Here is a 16,858-nt window from a genome sequence, read left to right on the forward strand (position 1 = left end):
TATGCCAGGTGTCACCGCTAGCAGCCGCCATGGCTGCTACAGAGGTAGTGACGCCACTGAGATAAGAAGCGCCCGGGCGGAAAGGCAGCTGCAGAGTTGCCAGCCCTGGGCGCTTCTGAAACACAAGCAGGAGAAGGGAGCCAGCGCAGCGCCCCTTTCCAGCTGCTGGAGTGATGCACCCTGTGCAATGGCACAGGTTGCACACCCCTAAGGACGGATTTGGTTAGGGCTGTGGTAGTGTTAACCAGCACCAGACGGGAGCCCCATTTTAATCTTTGCTATGACGCCTCTCCAGCTCTATGCATGCCCCTGCTTCAAGTCAGGGGCATAGCTGAGAGAATGGGGCTGGCAAGGCATATTTCCTGCGTTCTGGGTGCCAACAATCAACTTCACATCGGCCAGGGTGGTTAGATACAGGACGAAGGTAGCAAACTTCGCACAGTGATGGAGAGCCTAGCTACGACTCTGTTTAAGTGGCCTTCCAATTACAGATATCTAAGGCTGGGTTCACATCATCGTCGGGCTTCCGTTCATCGTTTCTGCTCGACCTTTCCGTCGGACGAACCGATGAACGGAAAGCCAAATGGAAACCATAGCTTCAGTTGGCATTACCATTGATTTCAATGGTAATGCTTCCGTTGCAAATGGTTTCCGTTTGTTTCCGTTCCGCAAGGTTTCCATTTTTTTAGCGGGAGCAATTGCGTAGTCGACTGCGCTACTCTTTCCGCTAAAAAACGGAAACCTTACAGTACGGAAACAAAAGGAGACCATTTGCTACGGAAGCATTACCATTGAAATTGAAATCAATGGTAACACAAACGGAACCTACGATTTATGTTTGGTTTGACAGAAAGGTCTAACGGAACCCATGAACGGAAACCCAACAATGATGTGAACACAGCCTAATCCATACATTTAATCCTTGGTACAGTAAAGAAAAATTAACCTGTAACTCAGTTATAGTAATTCCAGGGCCATAGATATATTTAATTGTAGATGTCAAGTGTTTACTTTGTCCTCCCTGATGAGCTTCCTCCAATACACTAGAGAACTGATGAATGCTCATTAGACGGCACATCTTTAATATGACATGAGATGCAGACAGGCATTACAGTACAGTCTAATTATAAGATGCGAAATGATATCAGTCATTGAAAAAATCCTAATATGCTGTGCAGAATGAAATACAATTGAGTTGTGAAGAGTAGATTACTATGAGGAGGCCGTGGAATTCATCAGTTTTTTTGTACGATATAAAGTTTCCAGACTTTCCATCAATTCGAGATTGATCCTTTACACTTTCCCCTAATTATCAGACATGTCGGACCCTCCCCAGCTTCTTGTTTCATGGGAGAGATGGCCATGTTGAATGAAACAAATAGAAGTTATGGAGAACTCCCATTAATTTCAATGGATAGTGACTGGGTATGAGTGGCAATCTCCCCATTAAAATAACAATTGGGTAACAACTAGGACCATCAACTTCTCAGGATCAGTGGGGTCCACGGCCACTGATCTGAATTTAATGACATGTTTGATATATCACAACTGTTACGACCAGCAGATTTGTGGACCCACTGGGATACTCCACCGGTTTGGTTTAGGGCTACCTCTAAAGGCGTAGTCTAAGTAGCCTCCCCAGACTTCACCCTTTAACCCCTATAAAGGGATCTTGGCTACCAGGTTGCAACCTCTTGATGTGGTCCCGGCAGAGTAGCTGCTGGCCAAAGAGACACGAGACAGGCACTGGCAAATGGTACCTTGTTGAATGGAAGCTGACAGCGGATAACTGGTCACAGCAGGTAGCTGGCAGCTGGACGCAGGCAGGTAGCAGGTCACAGGCAAGTAGCAGAACACAGGCAAGTAGCAGGTAGCTGGTCACAGGCAGGTAGCAAGTAGCTGGTAGGACACCAGCAGATAACTGATAGCAACAGTGGACTGGATACAGGCTGGTAACGGACAACTGGATACAGGCTGAAAACTCATTGCAATAGCACACATGATACAAGCTGGTAACAGACAACTGGATACAGGCTGATAACTAATAGCAATAGGAGACAGGATCAAATGCATACAGCAACCTTCGCTGGAAAACAATATTGCTCAGGCACCTGGTGGATAGTGAAGGTGCCTTAAGTAGTCCTTGGATTGGTGAGACACAATTTTGCGTGCCCTGGCCCTTTAAGATGTTGTTGGATAACACGCGCGCACTAGGAGTAGTGCAGCTGCGAGCAGGGAATACAGTCAGATGCCGGGGGCCTAGAGGAGGGACAGGCCACTAGACAAGGTACGAGACCCAACGATGGGGACCAGTCACCGGCGTTACAACAACATTCGTTAACCGACTGGCCTACGTCATATATCTGTACAGCAAAAGTTATACGGAAGTGTATTATTATGTACCCATAGGCTTTTATTGTATAGACATATTCCAAAAAATATGATTTTTAGAACCACATACAAAGTATACGTTATAGTACACATACTTACATCATTTACATGCATCTTATAGTACTGGTATCCTCTTCACATTGGCAAGGGTGGGACCGTGTGTCAGCTCAGGCACCAGTTCCAAGGTGCGACTGCAACCTCTACACCTCACAGTGACGTCACTGCATAATGAAGTCACAGTACAGGTATAATAAATGCAGTGAAGTCACAATACAGAGATATTAAACAGTGATGTCACAGCACAGGGATGATGACCACAGTGAAGTATTACATGAATAATAGTCACAGTGATGTCACAATACAGGGATAATGCACACAGTGATGTCACATTACAGGGACAATGCATAGTGATGTCACACTACAGGGATGATGGATACACTGATGTCACAGTACATGGATAATAAACACTGTTATTGTGTTATTGCGCACAGTGTTGTCAAAGAACAAAGATAATAAACACTACATAGTAATACAAGAATAATGCACACAGTGATGTCATAGTAGAAAAAGATAATAAATACTGAGTGGCCATGGACTCTCCTAGGCCCTTTGGCCCAGGTGTGACTGCAAACTCTGAACCCCCTATAGATATGTCTGTCCTCTTGCCTAGAATCTAATGAAAAAACAAATGGTGCTGTTTATCTGTCACTTTCTATGTGTGCCTGCTGCGATAGGTTAGTGATTGGAGATGTCGGAAACAGCAGTTTCTGGAGAAAGGCTGATCACATGGGGCAAATCTAAGAACTTAGGGCAAACTATCGTCGATAAACTCATTAATAAATCAGCATTTGGTAACCCTCTAAATTTTGGTAAGCTTCCACTTGTGGAAGATACATTTTAAAATTAATGCAAAAAGATTTTTGGATCTAAAACGAATTTATGTTTTAAAGGTAGACATTTATTTGAGATCCCCCCTTTCAGTTGCCCTAGTATACAGAATGTGTTGAGACCTGGCACAGTGTTCCCAGTTTGCTCTGTTGACTTATTATGTTTAATGTCCCGTTATTGCGGATCACCTCTGATACCATTTTGATTTTGCCATGGCCCTACTTCTAAGTAATGATTGAAGCTTGTGAGTTTTATTTTAATGTCTTTCTCTTTCCACTTATTTCTCTTCTCCTTTGAAGTAAACGACACGGCTTTGATTATTCCTTTTGTACTTGTTCTCAACAGGAGTAAATTGGTTAGTGTATTTACTTAAATTGCTTTACAAGTCATCAATTTTAGAACTGTGCCTTTTGTTAAACCGGCTTAGTTCTAGTCTATGTGTCATATTGGTGGCGTTCTTTAAATTGCCTTCTGTTGTGCACATCTTTTTTATTATTATTATTATTATTATTATTATTATTATTATTATTATTATTATTATCATTATTATTATATATATAAAGATTGCATTATGATTGTTATTTTCCTGGTTAATTGATAAAGTTTTTTTTATTTTCTACCCCACAAATAATTTTTTTCCCGTTTTTTAGTACATTATACGGCAAAATAAATTGTGCTACGAAAAACTACAACTTGTCCCGCAAAAATCAAGCCCTCATAGTACTATATCGACGGAAAAATAAAGGCGTTATGGCCTTTGGAAGGTGGGGAGGGAAAAACGAAAATGAAAATCTTAAAAAAGTGCTGCGGCGTGAAAGGGTTAAAGGTTCTGTACTGACTCTCTTCTATAAAGATGGATAATGTGTAAAATTAATGCATATTGCATGTCTAAGAATATTTAATTCCTCCAAACTGAGAAATATACAATAATTGAAAGCATTATAACCATACAAAATTCTGCGGCACATTGTGGCCGAGGGCGGGCTTTTGTAGCATAATGTTATGGGGCATCTGTGACTAGCCACATAGATCTCTTATTTTTCTGAAATAAGGAGGGGTGATTGGTGGTGGTCAGGAGTATTACCTTTTTCTCATTTCCAAATGCATGAAAATCCTAATTTTGGTAAACAAGTAAACATCAAAAAATAATAAAAATATAGCATATATTTACAAATTCCTCACAAAGTAAATTCCACATATAACCAGCAGAGGTCGTTATTGCCCTTTCAGTATCAACCTGCAGTGTAAGACACTACCAGCGGTGGTAAAAATGCCAACTACAATAATATGCATTTAACACCCACAGTATGCCTTTTCTAGTACCTCGTTCATGTGCATAACTAAAGGTTGATGCTTGGAAAAGTTGTATGCCCTCTCGAGAATAGAGCAGATTGGCACTACCTTTTACTGATGCCTGTAATTGGATGACTGGCATCACAGCTGTAAAAATAATGGTATGCTTACAGCAAAAGCAAATATTAAGTGGTGGCTTGTGCATATATATATATATATATATATATATATATATATATATATATATCCAAAAAGATGTCGGCTGCACAGCCTAAATATAGATATACAATTTAATTTATATTTATTTTCATATATATACACTACCGTTCAAAAGTTTGGGGTCACCCAGACAATTTTGTGTTTTCCATGAAAACTCACACTTATATTTATCAAATGAGTTGCAAAATGACTAGAAAATATAGTCAAGACATTGACGAGGTTAGAAATAATGATTTTTATTTGAAATAATAATTTTCTCCTTCAAACTTTGCTTTCGTCAAAGAATGCTCCATTTGCAGCAATTACAGCATTGCAGACCTTTGGCATTCTAGCTGTTAATTTGCTGAGGTAATCGGGAGAAATTCCACCCCATGCTTCCAGAAGCCCCTCCCACAAGTTGGATTGGCTTGATGGGCACTTCTTGCGTACCATACGGTCAAGCTGCTCCCACAACAGCTCTATGGGGTTCAGATCTGGTGACTGCGCTGGCCACTCCATTACAGATAGAATACCAGCTGCCTGCTTCTTCCCTAAATAGTTCTTGCATAATTTGGAGGTGTGCTTTGGGTCATTGTCCTGTTGTAGGATGAAATTGGCTCCAATCAAGCGCTGTCCACAGGGTATGGCATGGCGTTGCAAAATGGAGTGATAGCCTTCCTTATTCAAAATCCCTTTTACCTTGTACAAATCTCCCACTTTACCAGCACCAAAGCAACCCCAGACCATCACATTACCTCCAGCATGCTTGTCAGATGGCGTCAGGCACTCTTCCAGCATCTTTTCAGTTGTTCTGCGTCTCACAAATGTTCTTCTGTGTGATCCAAACACCTCAAACTTCGATTCGTCTGTCCATAACACTTTTTTCCAATATTCCTCTGTCCAATGTCTGCGTGCTTTTGCCCATATTAATCTTTTCCTTTTATTAGCCAGTCTCAGATATGGCTTTTTCTTTGCCACTCTGCCCTGAAGGCCAGCATCCCGGAGTCGCCTCTTCACTGTAGACGTTGACACTGGCGTTTTGTGGGTACTATTTAATTAAGCTGCCAGTTGAGGACCTGTGAGGCGTCTATTTCTCAAACAAGAGACTCTAACGTACTTGTCTTGTTGCTCAGTTGTGCAGCGGGGCCTCCCACTTCTCTTTCTACTCTGTTTAGAGCCTGTTTGTGCTGTCCTTTAAAGGGAGTAGTACACACCGTTGTAGGAAATCTTCAGTTTCTTGGCAATTTCTCGCATGGAATAGCCTTCATTTCTAAGAACAAGAATAGACTGTCGAGTTTCACATGAAAGCTCTCTTTTTCTAGCCATTTTGAGAGTTTAATCGAACCCACAAATGTAATGCTCCAGATTCTCAACTAGCTCAAAAGAAGGTCAGTTTTATAGCACCTCTAAACAGCAAAACTGTTTACAGCGGTGCTAACATAATTGCACAAGGGTTTTCAAGTGTTTTCTAATCATCCATTAGCCTTCTAACACAGTTAGCAAACACAATGTACCATTAGATCACTGGAGTGATGGTTGCTGGAAATGGGCCTCTATACACCTATGTAGATATTGCATTAAAAACTAGAATAGTCATTTAGCACATTGACAATGTATAGAGTGTATTTCTGATTAATTTAATGTTATCTTCATTGAAAAAAACTGTAGTTTATATATATATATATATATATATATATATATATATAGATATACAGTACACTAGTATATATATATATATATATATATATATATAAATATATATATATATATATATACACACACACACACACACACACACACACACACACAGTATATATAGTTCTAATGAGTGAGTAGTGGGAAAACAGTTGTAGAATTATGTAATGAGCAGATTGGCACTATTGCTTCCAAAGAACTGGCAGACCTACACAGACGTGCTAATGCTTTGATGAAAAGCTGACTATACAGGAGATATATGAGCAATACAGATGGGATCAGAAGACTGGCAATGCCAACTGTGCAATGAGATATCTGGCAATAATGCTGCATGTGTTTCCAGTTTAACATGAGGTGAGGATATACAGTTAGGTCCAGAATTATTTGGACAGTGACACAAGTTTTGTCATTTTAGCTGTTTACCAAAACATATTGAATATACAGTTTAATTTGAGGTTATTCACATCCTAATTTGAGGAAGGGTTTAGGAATTACAGCTCTTTAATATGTAGCTGCCTCATTTTCAAGGCACCAAAGGTAATTGGAGAATTATCTGAAAAAGGTCTGGAGTTGATTCCAGGGTGGCATTTACATTTGGAAGCTGTTGCTGTGAACCCGCAACATGAGGTCAAAGGAGGTCTCAATGCAAGTGAGGCAGACCATCGTTAGGCTGAAAAAAAATGAAGAAATCTATCAGAGAGATAGCACAAATGTTAGGAGTGGCTAATTCAACAGTTTGATATATTCTTGAAAAAAATGAGCGCACTGGTGATCTTGTAAACACCAAAAGGCCTGGACGTCCAAGGAAGACAACAGTGATGGATGATCGCAGAATTCTTTCTATGGTGGAGAAAAACCCCTTTACAACCTCTACCCAAGTGAAGAACACTCTCCTGGAAGTAGGTGCATCAGTATCTAAGTCTACCATAAAGAGAAGACTTCATGAGAGCAAATACAGAAGATTCACCACAAGGTGCAAACCATTAATCAGCCTCAAAAATAGAAAGGCCAGATTAGACTTTGCCAAATAACTTGTAAAAAAGCCACCCAGTTCTGGAACAGCATTCATTGGACAGATGAAACTAAGATCAACCTGTACCAGAATGATGGGAGGAAGAAAGTATGGAGAAGGCTTAGAATGGCTCATGATCCAAAGCATACCACATACTCTGTAAAACATGGTGGAGGCAGTGTGATGGCATGGGCATGCATGGCTGCCAAAGGCACTGGGTCCCTTGTGTTTACTGATGATGTGACTGAAGACAGAAGCAGCCGGATGAATTCTGAAGTGTTCAGGGATACATTTTCTGCTCAGATTCAACCAAATGCTGTTGATTGGACGTCGCTTCAGAGTACAGATGGGCAATGACCCAAAACATACTGCAAATTCAACCCAGGAGTTTTTTTTTTTAAGGCAAAGAAGTGGAATATTCTGCAATGGCCAAGTCAATCACCAGATCTCAACCCGATCGAGCATGTATTTCACTTGCTTAAGACAAAACTTAAGTCAGAAAGACCCACAAACAAGCAACAACTGAAGACAGCTGCAGTAAAGGCCTGGCAAATAATCACAAAGGAGGAAACCCAGCGTTTGGTGATGTCCATGGGTTCCAGACTTCAGGCAGTCATTGCCTGCAAAGGATTCTCTACAACAGGGGTCTCAACCACGCGGGCCGTGGGCCGCATGTGGCCCCTGAGGCTGTCATCTGCAGCCTGCGGGACACAGAGCCGCTAGTACAGGCTCTGCTCCGGCACTATATATATGGACGGTGTTGTCAGGGCCTTCCCCAGAGCGGAGTCCCGGGCAGAGCGCTAATATAAACTCTGCTCCAGGACCCTGTGGAATTCTCGGACATTGCTATCCATATATGGACAGTGTTGTCAGGGTCTTTCCCAGAGCGGAGTCCCGAGCAGAGCGATAGTATAGGCTCTGCGCCAGGACTCTGTGGAATCCCCTGACATCGCTGTCCATATATGGACAGCGATGTCTGGGCATCCCCAGAGCCGGAGTCCCGGGCGGAGCGCTAGTATAGGCTCTGCGCCAGGACTCTGTGGAATCCCCTGACATCGCTGTCCACATATGGACAGCGATGTCTAGGGTTTCCCCAGAGCTGGACAGTGATGTCAGGAGCACAGATGGAGTCCCAGGCAGAGTGCTAGAAGCGGCTCTGCTCTGGGACTCCAGCTCTGGACAAGCCCCTGACATCACTGTCCATATATGGCACTGTGGCAGCATCTACAGAGGGCACTGTGGTAGCATCTACAGAGGGCACTGTGGCAGCATCTACAGGGGGCACAGTGGCAGCATCTACAGAGGGCACTGTGGCAGTATCTACAGAGGGCACTGTGGCAGCATCTACAGAGGGCACTGTGGCAGCATCTACAGAGGGAACTGTGGCAGCATCTACAGAGGGAACTGTGGCAGCATCTACAGAGGGCACTGTGGTATTATCTATTGGTGGGTGTGTGGTAGTATCTACAGAGGGCACTGTGACAGCATCTACAGAGGGCACTGTGGCAGGATCTACAGAGGGCACTGTGGCAGCATCTACAGAGGTCACTGTGGCAGCATCTATAGAGGACAGTGTGGCAGCATCTACAGAGGTCACTGTGGCAGCATCTACAGAGGGCACTGTGACAGTATCTACAGAGGGCACTGTGGCATGATCTATGGGTGGGTGTGTGGCAGCATCTACAGAGGGCACTGTGGCAGTATCTACAGAGGGCACTGTGGCATTAGCTAGGGGTGTGTGGCATTATCTACCGAAGGCACTGTGGCATTATCTACCAAGGGCACTTTGGCATTATCTACAGAGGGCACTGTGGCAGTATCTACAGAGGGCTCTGTGGCACTATCTTAAAAGGGGCTGCCCAATTTTGACATTTGTGTGTCTGCCAAACGCTGCCAACTGAGCCGCCGGACTACATTTAGCGACACTTAAAATTAGAAGTTGACGGACCGCATTTCAACAATCCAGTTTTCCAGTTTAAGTATATAACAAAAAGCACATTTTATTTACGGTAATGTTCGTTTGTCCAATTACTTTTGAGCCCCTGAAATGAGGAGACTGTGTAGAAAAATGGTTGCAATTCCTAAACGTTTCACAGGATATTTTTGTTCAACCCCTTGAATTAAACCTGAAAGTCTACACTTCAATTGCATCTCAGTTGTTTCATTTCAAACCAATGTGGTGGCAGCAGAGCCCAAATCATGAAGATTGTGTCACTGTCCAAATAATTCTGGACCTAACTGTAATATTTCTGCTGTATATTTTATGGCACCACCATCTATTCTTACAGAAGAAAATCATTTAAAGGGCCAGGATAAGAGTTGACACAATTGAAGCATCTGAGCAGAACCGCATCATCAATATTCATGTAAAACATTAAAAGTAAGAGCAGAAAATGACCTTTTATGTAGAAGGGTAAATTCTGTGCCTCGAACAAATGCCACCGGTAAACTGCTCAGGACATCTGCTGCATTCTGTGAATGTAACCACTCTCACTGCTGCTATATGACATTCACAGGGTACTTATCAGTTTGCCCCTGTGCCCTTGTCGTGCTGCTGATCTCCTGTTACACACTGATAATGCCTTTAAATGAAGGAGATTTATCACTGAGCACAGAAAGCAGAAGGAGATAAATAGAAGCAGGCAGGCAAGCAGAAAGCTGGGAGAGGTAGGAGATACAACAGGTGGAAAGTGGAAGAATAAAGAAGAATGGAGAAGTTATATAAGAGGACTGAACTAATAGAAAAGAAGGATGAAACCAATGGTGTAGTTTACAGGCCCTGGAGCAAAATCTATACCTGGACCCACCAGCTAAAGATGCCATGTATTATTATTATTCACCATGCAGGGGGACATACTACAGAATATGGGATGCAATGGGGGCAGTCGCACCCAGGATCTGTAGCCCAAAAAAGTCCCTATGCCCCATAAGTGGAGATCAATACTATAAATGATAATTGAGGGGTCGTGTTATAGATTTTGTAATGGGGTTCGGAAGCTTCACGTTATGCCTCAGCACATTGCAAATAACATATGCCATTGTGTTACTGCCCATTTACAGCGCCACCATTATTATGTGCTTGAAGGTCACTGTAGCTTAGGAGGTTTTTTTTTGCAATTTCCACTGGATGAAAAAACCTAATAAATTTTGTTAGCTGACAATGAGATAGGGAAAGAAAAAAATATTTTGTGGATGTGGGGAGCATTAGGATTCAAAGTAGGAATCAGGAGTAGTGCCAGCTGTGCCAAGACACGCTCCAACGCTGCAAATTGGACATAGATCCAAGCCCAGTGTAAGACCATTTGTAGTTAGAGGCAGTTAATATAAATGTAATTATTCTTTTCCCCTGCTGCTTGGATGCCACCGCTCTTGTGTAATATAAGTATTGAAATTTCCCATCAGCCCACCCTAATAAAATCTGCGGTCCATGCCTATGAATTGAGCTGTGGGCAAATGAGAAGCATCCATGCCTATATTCCACCCTCCTACGTGACACTGAAAAGAGAGTGGCACACACAGACCAGATAATGCCCTGGCAGCAGCGGGCTCAAGGGCCGGGTTCCCCCCTGGTCCAAGGGTGACAATGACAGATGGGCCAAGCAAGCAAAGCAGGGCGGGTGACATATTGCAGCTGCCAGCCAGTGACACAAACCCATTTGGAGCAGGAAGTGATAAATGTCCCACTCGTTTTAAACACAGGGAAGTAAATTCCTCCCGACAGCCACAGCTTGGCTGATTTAACCCTGCTGTACCAGCCTTCCTTAGAATACTGATGTTCAAGGACTCTGAATGTCAAAGAGAGTCAGCTCTTGTGTCTAATACGGGTTCAGAGCATCTTAAAAAAGAAAGGAAGAGCTAATTAGACAACTAATGATAAGTAAGAAAGAAGTAAAGATTGGAGAGTATCGGTAGAATGAAGAGTGAATAAAATGAAGACAAAAGTAATGACGTTATAGAAATCTGAGCGGTGATAAAAGCTCAAGGTGCAAAATAGGAGGAGAGATTCGAAACACGGAGAGAGAAGAGAGAGAAAGATACAGAAAGAGAAGGAGCAATGACACCTGTAATATAAGAGACTCACATCCGAGAGCTCAATTAACCCCTGGCCCACACATAGTAATTATCGGGCAGTCACACGGGAGAGACATCCTTCTTACCATTATAGAAAGACGGTGAAATATACAAGTATACAGAGACACTGCTACAATCAACCACACCATAAAGAGACTGCTGACTGTGAGAGTAGGAATGCCAAGAGAGAAGGAATGTGAAAGGAGGACTGGGAGAGACTGGGAGATGTTGGGGTAGGGGGAGAGTAAAAATGTAGAGGATAGTAGGGTCACAACATTCTCCAAGAATATATCAATATGGGTCAAGTAAAAGAGCATCAGACAAGCTTTACTTTTCTAATAGAGACTCTGTTTAAATGTAGTCGCTCATTTTAGACACAATAGCATATTACTATTTACAAGCCTGCCCAAACCTGAAGAGAAGGCAACTTGGTAATAAAGAACAGAAATATATGAAAAAAATAGATAGATGTATAAATAGATAAATATCTGGAGCAACAAGCAAATGGATAGTAGATAGATACATAGATGATATAGATAGGTAGGTAGATAGATAGATAGATAGATAGATAGATAGATAGATAGATAGATAGATAGATAGATAGATAGATAGATAGATAGATAGATAGATAGATAGATAGATAGATAGATAGATAGATAGATAGATAGATAGATGAGATAGATAGATAGATAGATAGATAGATAGATAGATAGATAGATAGATAGATAGATAGATAGATAGATAGATAGATAGATGATATAGCTTAGATAGATAGATAGATAGATAGATAGATAGATAGATAGATAGATAGATAGATAGATAGATAGATAGGGAACAGAGAAGGAGGTGAATTTCAGACTATTTCAGAAGCCCCTTAGACAATGCAGATTAGAGAAGAATTAAAGAGCATCCATCACAGAGGAAAATAAGTATCAGATATATCCACAAATTACTAAACTGTTGCTTATTTTAATGTATTTGTCAGAAATACAACAGGTTGTAATGGTGCCCACATAACACTGAGCTGTCCCTATTAGTTTACGTCAGCTGCTATTGTGATGTCATGAACATTACTATGATGTCACCACTGTCACTGCTACATAAAGCCAGAGATACCCATACTGTCCGGCGGGTATTTAGGAAAGCAGGAAAATTTTTTAGTCCTTAGTCTTATCTCTCTTTTTGTTTTTAGTACCATGATATGTCTTGTTTTGTTGTCTCCTTTAGGTTGCCTACTGTTCAGTTTTGGCTTTGGTTGAGTCGGTTTTCTTGTGTTCCTTGTTTATACTCTTTATTATAATTTAATTAAAGCTGTGTTCACAATGATGTTGTAAATTCAGTTTTTCTGTTCCGTTATAGGAGCAGAAAAACAGAATTCAAAATGTGATGGATCTGTCACACGATGGACGCCAACAGCGCCCGACGGATCCCATTGACTTATAATGGGGTCCCTCTGGTTTCATCGTAGTGTCCGTGGATTTGACAAAGACAATAGCACTGCATGCTGCGCTATTCTTCCAGTCAAATATGACTGAATCTGCGACAGAGGCTTCTGACAGTGCCTCAAACACAGATGTGAACAGAGTCTGAGTATTGGGTTTTGTCCTCCTTCCACATGACAGATTAGGCTTTGTTATGATTCAGTGTTGTTCCTGTGTATATAAAACGCATAAACATTGATATTTTTTGTTTCTCTACTTTATTCAGTGTTTAATAAACAAATTGTAAAATAAAGTTAGCAGGTTCTACCTAGAGAAGCCACAGAAACTGCATGTCACTAGGAGGACTACAACCTGGGTTATGGTAATACATTTGGTAAGATCTATGGTACCATTTGCATGACATGAACATCTTGCCTTCAGATGCCCAACATTCAAAGAATCACACTTTAGAGCAAATACTGTGAAGAAAGCAGCAACAGCTATGACTGAAATGATACCCAATCATGGCATTTCATTAAAGGACTAGTCTCAAGACCCTTCCACTCCAGCAATGAAATGTTATCACCAGGGGATGCCGTATCTGGTCATACTTGTTACCTGGAGTGACTGCTGCTGGGGAAATTAAGTATTATATGGAAGCCATACTAATTAATGTCCAACTATATAACGCATAGGATGGGCTGGGGGTTTATAGCTCAAAGTGGGAGGCCCTGAGCAAGGAATGAGTTCTATATGTCCTAATGGGACATATGGAAGGGGGTTATCGACATGAAACAACCCCTTTATGTATGTAAGCTTCCAAAATGACTGTTCTAAATTTAACTATTATTTATATTTTGACATATCACATAGACATGTTAGAAAATAATATTGGGGGTAGTCAGGGCTGGCCTTAGGATAGATTGCGCCCTGTGCGAAATGATCTTTCGTCACCCCACCCCATCATTAAAAAAAATGCCCCATAAAAAAGTATAATGCCCCTTTAGTGCCCCCATACAGTATAATAATAATAATATTTAATAATATCATATATTACAACTCTTTCAAGGACACAGTATTTTGACCTCTAATTGTGCCCACAATATTATGCCCCCTGTAGTTACCCCTACACAGTATAATGTCTACTTAGTGGCCCCCACACAGTATAGTGCCCCCTGTAGATTTTGCCATACAGCCTCCCTGTAGACAGTGCCATAATCTCTCACCTCCTCCTTGTAGATCGTGCCATACAGCGCCCCCCACCTCCCCCTTGTAGACAGTGCCCCCAAACAAAAATGAAAATTGTACTCGCCTCGGCCACGTTCCCACAACGAACTGAGCTGCTCCACAACGGGATCCTTGCGTAGGCCGGCGTGATCTTGTAGCCTAGTACAGAGTTTCCCAACCTTTTCGGACTTGAGGTAGCACTCAAAAAATAACATTTCCTCAGGGCACCCCTACCAAAAATTGTTCCAAGAAAGACAGAAAACGGCTAAACACAAGCACTACACCCGTAGGGTATGTTCACACAGCGATTTTTGTAAGGCAAAACAAAATCTGCCTTAAAATTGCTTCAGGAATTGACAGCGTTGTTTGGCCTTTTTTTTTTTTTTTCGTTTTTTCTTAAGGCTGGATTCACACGAGCATGTTCGGTCCGTAAAGGACGGAATGTATTTCGGCCGCAAGTCCCGGACCGAACACACTGCAGGGAGCCGGGCTCCTAACATCATAGTTATCTATGACGCTAGGAGTCTCTGCCTCGCTGCGGGACAACTGTCCCGTACTGTAATCATGTTTTCAGTAAGGGACAGTAGTTCCACGGAGAGGCAGGGACTCCTAGCGTCGTACATAACTATGATGCTAGGAGCCAGGCTCCCTGCAGTGTGTTCGGTCCGGGACTTGCGGCCGAAATACGTTCCGTCCTTTACGGACCGAACATGCTCGTGTGAATCCAGCCTTAGCTGTTGAAGCAAATGCAAAAGACACAGCAAAAAAAGCACCAAACAGGTATTTTCTGGCTCCCATTAATTTCAATTGGAGGTCAGAGGTGGAAACCACTTGAAGACCATCAGTCCCCCACTCACAGTAAAATGTCCATCAGCCCCCCCGCTCCAAGTAAAATTACCATTAGCCCCCCACTCACAGTAAAATGACCCTCAGCCCCCCACTCACAGTAGAATGACCATCAGCCCCCACTTACAGTAATATAACCATCAGCCCGCTACTCACAGTAAAATGACCATCAGCCCACCACTCACAGTAAAATGACCATCAGCCCACCACTCACAGTAGAATGACCATCAGCCCCCACTCACAGTAAAATGACCATCAGCCCACCACTCACAGTAAAATGACAATCAGCCCCCCACTCACAGTAAAATAACCATCAGCCCGCCACTCACAGTAAAATAACCATCAGCCCGCGACTCACAGTAAAATGAGCATCAGCTCCCCACTGAGCAAAATGACTATCACATCATATATGGACAGAGATATCAAGCGGAGTGCTCCTGGAGCGGAATCCCTGGCCACGCGGAGATTCCGCTCTTTCAGGGAGCTACAGTGGTGCTAGTAGACCCCTCTCCATAGACTTGTATTGGCAGCCTGTCTGTGTCTGAATTCCTCTGCTCCCCTGCTCCCCCTTCCTCCCCCATAAACTTAAATGCAGTGTGTCTGTGTCTGACTCACCCTCTCTCTCTTCTCCCTTCTCTTGCTGCCACCTTCCCTTCTCCAGTCTTGTATTGGCAGGCAGTATAGAGACGCACCCCCACTTTCTGCAGTCTGTCAATTCTGCTGAGTAACTAGGGACAGACAAGGCATGATAACAGGGGGGCGGACAGCAGACTACAGGAAGGGAGAATCTAAGTGGCAGTAACTTTACATGGATAAAACAACTAAATTTTAACAGTAAGTAAATTATAAAGTTGTTTTATACCAGGTATACTATTAGATTAGAATAAGTTCTTTAAAAAGCTAGTGTCCTTTTAGGATGCAGTTATTTTGGATACAGAAATTTTTTTCTCTTTTCATTTTGTTTTCATTATGTTCTGAGAGCCCTAAGGCCTCATGCACACTTCCATCTCCGTTTTCATGGCCATTTTTCACAGATCCGTGTCCGTGATTGGATCAGTGTGGTTCCCATGTGTACTCTGTGCCACGCATGGTACTCACTGTCCAGCGGTAGTCACTGTCCAGGGTGCTGAAAGAGTTACGATCAGTGCTGGATAGAGAGAAGGGGCTGCACTGATCAGCAGTAACTCTTTCAGCACCCGGGACAGTGACTACCGCCGGACAGTGAGTACCATGCGCGGCGATCACAATATAGATTTCTAATGTTTCCTTCAAAAACCCCAACTTAGAAAAAAATAAGTTTATACTTACCCAGAACTCCCTGCTTTTTCCTCCAGTCCGGCCTCCTGGGATGAAGTTTCATAGGCTGCAGCGGTCACATGGACTGCCGCGTCATCCAGGGAGGTCGGACTGGATGTCAAAAGAGGGACGCGTCACCAAGACAACGGCCGGGGTACGTATGAACTTTTTCTTTCTTTTTTTCTATAAATGATATGTTAACTTTATTCTGTGCGTTATTACAATTACAACTATACCAAATTGATATTCAATTTTTTTATCTTTTGCTACTTTTACACAATAAAAACACTTTTTATATAAAAAAAATTGTTTTTGTTTTATTGCATTCTGAGAACCATAAATATTGTTCTGTTGGAGCTTTATAAGAGCTTATTTTTTAGCTGAACGAGTTATAGTTTTCATTGGTACCATTTTGGGGTACATACAGTAGGAGTTATAGTGGTCATTATGTTTGCAGCGATACCAATTATGTGTAATTTTTAAAAAAATATTTTATTTTTTTCCATACTACAGCATTTTG

The sequence above is a fragment of the Rhinoderma darwinii genome, chromosome 13 (assembly GCF_050947455.1).
Source record: "Rhinoderma darwinii isolate aRhiDar2 chromosome 13, aRhiDar2.hap1, whole genome shotgun sequence".
Taxonomy (NCBI): Eukaryota; Metazoa; Chordata; class Amphibia; order Anura; family Rhinodermatidae; genus Rhinoderma; species Rhinoderma darwinii.